Below are 8,082 nucleotides of genomic sequence, written 5' to 3'. Positions count from 1 at the left end.
CTAAACCATTTCGGAGTTATTTGTTGGATAAAAGCTACTTAATATTAATTTACAAATTACCCTCAGACATCAATTATTTTTTATTTAAATATAAAAACTTGTATTTATAATTTTTCATTGATTTTATTGATCAGTATTGAAAAGGAGAAAGTTAATGTCTCCAAACAGCTGATATGCAGAATCCTCTGCCAAAGGGAGTAAACTCCACTCAACAAGCGTGCAAAACTCAGACTTGTGTCTTTTTTAAATATTCTCTAAGATTAATTTCCCTCAGGACTTAAGTCACCAAATGTTAATAAAGCAAAAACTATTTGCTCTCTTTGATCCCCCATGTTATTAAATTGCTTCAGTAGTCCACTGACAATACTCATTGTCCTACATACTTCTTTTGTTCTTCTACATCATTCGCTGCCCTTTGACACCGGAAGCTTGCAGATTTGAAAAACAAAATAAACAAAACAACAGTTCTAACCTTTCTCTATGCTTTATCACTAAAGATGCTTCTGGCTCTGCCTGTTAAATTTCTTTATTTCCTCAAACAATGAGAGGCATTCTGAAATTCCAAGCAGATCTTTGTATTATTGTACTGCAATATTATGGGGAAAATGGAGGGGAGAGATTGCACTACAGGCTGGAATGTTAGGAAAAGCATATCTCAGGAGATTTAGATATTGGGATTTGATATGGGTTTGTTGGAGGTGATAAGGAGAGTAGTTTTACAATGAACATTGTATCTTCTTGTGGAGTATGAACCATATAATAATTTTATTTTCATATTTCATTTTAGTAACTAGTCTTTGTTTTGTTTTGTTTTGATTTTTTGACCAACACAAGGCTAAAGATTGGATGCTTGAATCACGGCTATATTATCTACATAGTTACTTTTTACTACCACTTTATTGAATCCTTACAATTACAAATGAAGAGAACCGTAAATAATGTGGATGATTAAGAATGTTCCAAATTGTTTTCAGTAAAACCTGCTGAGTACAGAATCCACCCCCACTTATCTGGCAGCAGTACTAATCTGTGTTGCAATGCTATTATAATGGTGCTTGGAAATAAAGTGTTCAGTACAGGTTGCATCGCATGCTGCCTATTATGATCAGCCTTGGAGGTTAGGTTTTGAATCAGGGTTAAAAGGCATTTGTGTTTCAGACAAAACTGAAAGGTTATGATGAAAAGAACTGAGTTAAGTATATGAAAGCTAACTTTCATCTATAAGTTTAACTGTGCTCCACGATAGTGCGTACCATTCGCTTTGCCTACTAACTTCAGACATATCAGTGTCCGTAATAAATCAGGAAGCTGCATATCCATGAAGTTCTGCCTGATCTACTGGTTAGCATATCCGCCTGGAAGAAAAATCCAAATGAGAAATGGAGACATCCCTTTTCTAAGGCCTTCTAAAGTAGCCTGGGATAAGATCAATCGTTGCAGCTTGACCTTTCTATCTCCTAAGAGGGTGGTGGGAGTGGAAACATATAATAGGTATTATGTTCCTTGTTCTTCATATATATCATCTCCTTTAACTCCTGTGATGACCAGATGCAATATGAAATATATTTTATGTTTTATGAATAAAGAAACTGTGACTTTCGGAATTATATGCTCCAAATCACTCAGCTAGGATTTGAACCAAGTATAACGCAGTAGTTTGTTTATTTGTTCATATTACACTAAATCTTTTAAGATTCCTTCTTTTTCTTTCATTGCCTTTCTATCTATAAGAATATGCCTTCCTACACTGTATACTTTTTGTTTTTCTATCAAAACTATTGTAAATATCAAAGACAGCAATATCATTATTGAAATCATACACCTTAGAATAACTCGCTGAAAATAGTGTAAAACCTTCATTGATAGAAAACAAATTATGCTAACAATCAGGTTTTGTCCTAAATTCAAACAACCAGATAACTTAAAAACAATTTTTCAAAGATTGCAATGCCCTTAATGGAGATCCTAAACTGATGCAAGTTTTCTAAGTGGCTTCAAAGCTGTTAAGGAAATTTTAAAATATCTTTAATATGGTATCAGTGTTATGTATGCTTTATTGAACTATAATACCTGGAACAATTTTCAATTTATTTATGGTGCATATTGTTATTCTCAGTCAATTCTCTAATTTTGACTTATAAATGAAAGTTTAATAGAATTGTCTTTATTCAAAGCTACAGGGTCACTGGGCCTCTTCACTATTTTTCTGCACTGACACATTCACTTTTAAAGTCCTAGAAATTATAGCATGCAGGGAGAAGAAAAGCATTCTTTCTACTAGGATTGCAAAGTTTCCAAATTTAAATTGAAGTAGAATCTGCATAAATATTTAAATACTCCTTGGCCTATTATTATCCCTGAGTTCATAGGATGAGATTCATCTATGAAAGGAATCAAAGACGGAATTTAAATTCTCTACCAGAATAATTACCCATTGCATCAAATTTGGAGGATAAGTTATTAAAGAAACTGGGGGTCATCTACTGGTAAAGGACAGACATTAGTTCAAATCAAGGTACGACCCTTCCTGTCATACGTTAAGATGAATCTTTTCCCTTGCTGTCTTTGTGCTTGCTTTCTTGTTGCATTAACCAGAGTTTCCTCAGAGTCTATTGAGAACCGAAGTGTATATGCATGCAGATTTTTACTGTGAGAAGTTATGTGGTCATGATTCTGAAATAATCCTGGTGGGTGAATGTGGATATCTCAGTATTCTCTGGTGATGTTTTTAAGAGATTCTGAATGGGTCTGAACTCAGGCTTTTAAAGAATGTTGAATCTGTTATCTACTCCTAGATGCTGCCTGTCAGCTCCAATTTCTTTATTTTAAGGGACTAATCTCCTTTTAAGGAAGGGCATTAACTCACCGAAAAGGAAATGGTGTGCTTGTAATGACAAATGAACATGACTCTTCTCTTCTATTTGATAGAAGGGCACTTGTTCTGTCTAAATTGTATATTCTTTTGTAAACAGACTCTCCAGCCCTCTAGCTAGAGGAATCAATGCTTTGTACAGATGGTGCCAGAACTTTATTCAGAAATGCATGCACTTGATTTATATTAAAGTTTTGATATTTAACCTTCTGTCTAAACCTTAAATCAGAGCTCCAGGGCAAGGACAAATGTCTTCATCTTTTTAAATTTAAAAATTTGTTTCAAACTACAGAAGAGAAATTAAAATCCCAGAATAATTTGAGTCTGTGAGCATAAAAATAGCCCTCTAGCATAGTATGCATTTATAACGAGAGTCATAATCTAAGGATCAGTCTCTCAGAATGAGAATGAGAATCAAAAAGAATTAGTGGAAAAAAGTTGTGTCTGCAAGAAGACACATATAAAGCTTTATGAATATAAAAACCAAGCCAACCCAATTAAAATTTAAGCTTATTTAAATACATCTCTATACCCCGTTCTCCAACATACATACAAATATACTCATAAAAAATATAATATAACCTGAAATTATGCTATTTAAAATTTTTAAAAAGTAATTACAGGACTTAACTCATATAGCAGCTAGGGAAATTATCTCAGGTTGTAGCTACTGCCACCATAAGAATTGGTTTCAATTCAGTCTTTAATGAGATCAGCTATTTCCATTCATTTTCATGGGTACCTACTTCTGTAATAAAAAGGATTAATTTGAAGTTCCCAGAAATGCATCACCTAGCTCATGTTGGAGGGTAGGTAGTCTGCGGGACATAAATATAAATTCTTCAAGTAGTAGGTTGACTATTTCATTAAAAATGATGATGTTTTAGTATTTCATATACAGAACCACACAAAGGTTGTGTAAAGGAAAGTTTTCATATTGAATGTATTTGAGGAGGAAAAGCTGTCATGGAAAGATAATCATTAGTGACTCAGAGATGTACTATTCAGGGAGGGGAGAATTTTCCTTTGTCAAGCAAGTGCAAAATAATTTCTGAATCTCAGTTATCTCTAATGGATAAAACAGGCCACAAAACATATCGCCACATCTAACCTAGCCAGCGCAAAGGCAGGAGAAGGACTCTTTGTCATGGTTACCCTTCAAATGACAATGATATTAATTTATTTTATTTTCCCTTAAGAAAACATAAGAATGATTGGAAGGTAACATTTGAGATTTGGGAGAAGTTAGCGCACATAATATGATTACTCAGCCCCCTAAGTGTTAGCCTCTGATTATGAGTAAATATTTTCCTGTATTCCTTCTCCACCCCCTTAAACAATGTCATTTACATAAACAAGGATGGCAATAGCAGCCCACTGGCATGCTACATGTGAGGGAAATTGCAAAACTGGCAGCAGGTCTGTAAATTACAAATTCATTAATTTCCTGAGAAGCTTGCCATGACTGAGACTTGTTGTGTAATATAAGTTGTGCACATGAGATAATCAAACAAGTAATTTAGCTCCAATTTGATCAATTCATTGAAGAGAGAAAAATAAAAGATAGCCAACCTGGTTTCATATAAAATTAGGAGCAATCGGTGCCCTAGACTTTTCACTAGGAGTGTTGCAGAAGTGTTTTCCAGATTTCTATTTTCCAGCAAAAGGAGAATTGACTAAAATTTTGAAAGCTGACCATTAAAAACACTTAAAATGCCAAGAATTATTTGTGAAAATAGTAATTATCCATCTACTTTTTTAAAGTGGAAATCTTTTAGAAAATGACAAAACATGTATTTTATTGAAAATTATTTCCAGAAGCTGTTGCAAATCTTGACATAGTATTCATCATCTTGCAAATAAATAATAAAATATGATGATTCTTGACCCTGCAGCAAAAATTCCACTTTGAGATCAGTATCCTCTTCGACATCAATAAACCAATGACAAGACAAGATCACCAATAATGATGTCCTAGATAGCAATCAGCCATTATGTGGTGAGTCCATCCAGGGTTATTTCCTCCTCTGCACCAGACAGATGAGGAGGGGATTTAGTAAATGATGTATGAGTCTTTCTGTTGTACCAGCAGAGTCAGAGTGTTTATCTTCCTAAATATTTGTAAGGCTCCTGTCACTTAGATGTATAATACTCCAAGAAGACAAAACAGGAAAAGAGGAAGTTAAACAAACAAAAAAAGTATCTTTCAAGCCACTGTGCTGAGGAGTGTCGGGGGAGGGGCTACTGCCAAGTTTCAGCAGCTCTAGGCTCTTTAGTGAATGTGTTTATGTAAAACGAAAACCACAAATTAATTCAGTGAGAAGAGAATAAAAAGAATTACAGCTTTGTTACTTCCGTAATACATCCCAAACCACTGGTTGGCTTTTTTCACTCCCAAGTTTTCACCTGGTTGATTTTTCATTAGTGTCATGTTAATCAAAATCACAATTGATAGAATATTATATAAAAAGGAAAAACATTCATCTCTTCTTTTCCTCAGCTTTATTAAGTTATAATTGATAAATATCATTTTCTCTCAAATATCCAAAATAGTGTGGATCTTGACCTCTAATAGAAAATATTTCACCCGCTGCTAAGCATAGACCTTTTAACTATTAACAATGAAGATTTCGAGAGGTTAGAGCTTGAAGGACTTATAAAATTCATTAAATTCAATTCTATCATTTTAGAGACTAGATCTAGAGTTGAGAGAATGGTACTATCTAACTATAAGTTCTAAAATAAATCATGATTTTTTTTTTGCTCATAATATACAATGCCTAAAATAAATACACTTTTCTCAGTTGATGATTGTGGACATGGGCAGTTACCCATTCAGCATTCATGTCCACTTATAGGTTCACCTTATTTATTAAACATTTGAGGGCAACAGATGTAATGATAATAGCTGAGTTTTGATGCTAGACCTAGTTTCCAAATATGGTGCCTCTACCTTCTAGGACTATAAACAGGCAATTGCTTTATCACTGAGATCCTTAGTTCTACCCATAAAATGTGATGAATAATTCACTGGGTAGCTGTGAAGATTAAGTGAAGTAACATATGTAAAGAGGCTAGCACAGTGCAGGCACTCAATAAAAATTAAATGTCACTATATGTTTATTGCTATAGACACAAAATATTTCAGTGAATGAATCAATAAAATTCAACTTTTCCTTAATTCAGACTGTGAAGCAAGTGTTAGTTATAATTTGAAAAAAGTGGAACAGATGATTAGGAGAAACTGAAGATCCAGATAACTGTTATTCACTATAATTGAATTTCCATTTGTGATTAAAGTTCAGCTTTTTCATAACTAAGAAAATTCTGAAATAATAGGTCATAGTATTTGTTGTAGATATCTCCACATGTAAAAAGACTGATTATTTCTAACAACAAGGTACCATAGTACTTACACTAGACATCACTATTAGAATCTAAATATCGGCTCCTGATTTCATACATGAGTGCAACAGAAAAAGCATAAGCAATTTGAAACTCACTGTATGAACTGCATTTTTGTTGTTCTACATAGCTCATTTTCTCGTACAGTTAGTCATTGATTTAGCAAATATATTTGTAACACCTATTATGTGCCAAATACAGTGCTCATGCTAACAAGAACTGTTAATAAAAGTAGATCTTACAAATAGAAACACTCACACACCTGCAATCAATTGAAAAACATCTGAACAAGATAACCAGTCACCGATCTGAGAGTTCAGTGGGATTTTGACAGGTAGAGATAAAGGAGAGGGAAACGTGGGCAGAAAGAATAGCATGAACAAATATCCAGAGAATGGAAATATAAGATCTGATTTGTACTCTCTGTCCTTTCTTTGTCTGCCAAAATCCCACTCTTCAAAGTTTAATACGAATGTTAAACTGACTGCTCATTTTCCCCTCATTCTCCTTAATTGTTCCCTTTCCATAACATTTTTAATTTTGCACAAGTTAAGAGCTCTGTTGATCAGGAGTGATGACTTGGCAAGGTTTAATTCCCCAGGACCTCACGTGTTACCTGGTACATAATAGTCCCCCAAAATATTAATTCTAGAATAATGGGGAGTGAGGCAAAATGAGAAGTCAAGTTGACCTCTAGAATTTAAGTTTCACTGACTGGGTAGAAAGATATGGTTCAAGTTGTTTGAGAAGAAAGGGATTGTGGTGATTTTAGCTTTGAGAGTTTGTTTGTTGTTTTGTTTGTTTTTTAGCAGTTTTTGTTTTATTCATACACACATAAAATAAAAAAAATAATGAAGGTAAAAATTCATTTACCCAAAAGTTGCATAAGATCATGAAAACTATGTAATATAGTTTTATACTATTTACTACAAAACTAATCTATAATGTTAAAGTCTGTATGTGATTACCTTTGGACAAGGGGAAGGGATAGTGACTCTTAGGTGCCATAAGGATAATTCTGAGGGGTCTCTCTGACTGACAGGTAACTTAGATTGATTCTGGGGCATCATTTCATGACCAAAGTTGGGTATACTTTATGATTCATCAGGTTGTACACTTAGAGTTTGTACATTTTTTATACAGTTTATACTGTAACAAAAATATTTAAAAACTTGTTTTGAATTACATAGAATCCAAGTCACCAATTTATTGCATTGGTGGATTCAAAGATAAATAAGACAGTCTCAATCTTCAAATGGGTCAATATCTAAAAAAATTCAGACCTGCAAACAGATTGCAAAACACAATAAGTGATAAATGACATATATGAACAGAGTTGAAAACACAGGTAAGTAAATTAACTGTGCCTGAAGAAATCAGGAAAAATTTTGTAATAAATAGTATTTGAACATGGTCAGAAAGCATGGTAAGCACCCATGTTTCTACATATTAGTTATTGTAGGTGGTGATTTTAGTTTTGATGACAATTGAATATTCAAGTGAAGGTCCTGGCCAATGTTTGCATATATAGAACTAGAATTAAAAAGGAAGCCAGAACTTTAGAAAGAGATTTGAGAGTCATCAACATAGTGACAACTGTGTACAAGATGAAGAGTGCTCTAATATAGCAAATTGATAAAAATTAGAAAAAGATTTAGGAGTGCTTTTAGAGTATTCCATGGAGAATAAAATAGTCAAAAAGAAAAGAGCAAGATCAAGAAAAACTGAGAAAGAATTATTAGATCTTTTACTTTTTTTCTTGATTTTCGACCTTCCTGTTCTGTGGTCACTGGATACCATAAAAA

Source organism: Pteropus medius, unplaced genomic scaffold, assembly GCF_902729225.1.
Source record: "Pteropus medius unplaced genomic scaffold, Ma_sr-lr_union100, whole genome shotgun sequence".
NCBI classification, from domain to species: domain Eukaryota; kingdom Metazoa; phylum Chordata; class Mammalia; order Chiroptera; family Pteropodidae; genus Pteropus; species Pteropus medius.
The sequence above is the reverse complement of the archived record's forward strand: the minus strand, read 5'-3'. Positions refer to the sequence as shown.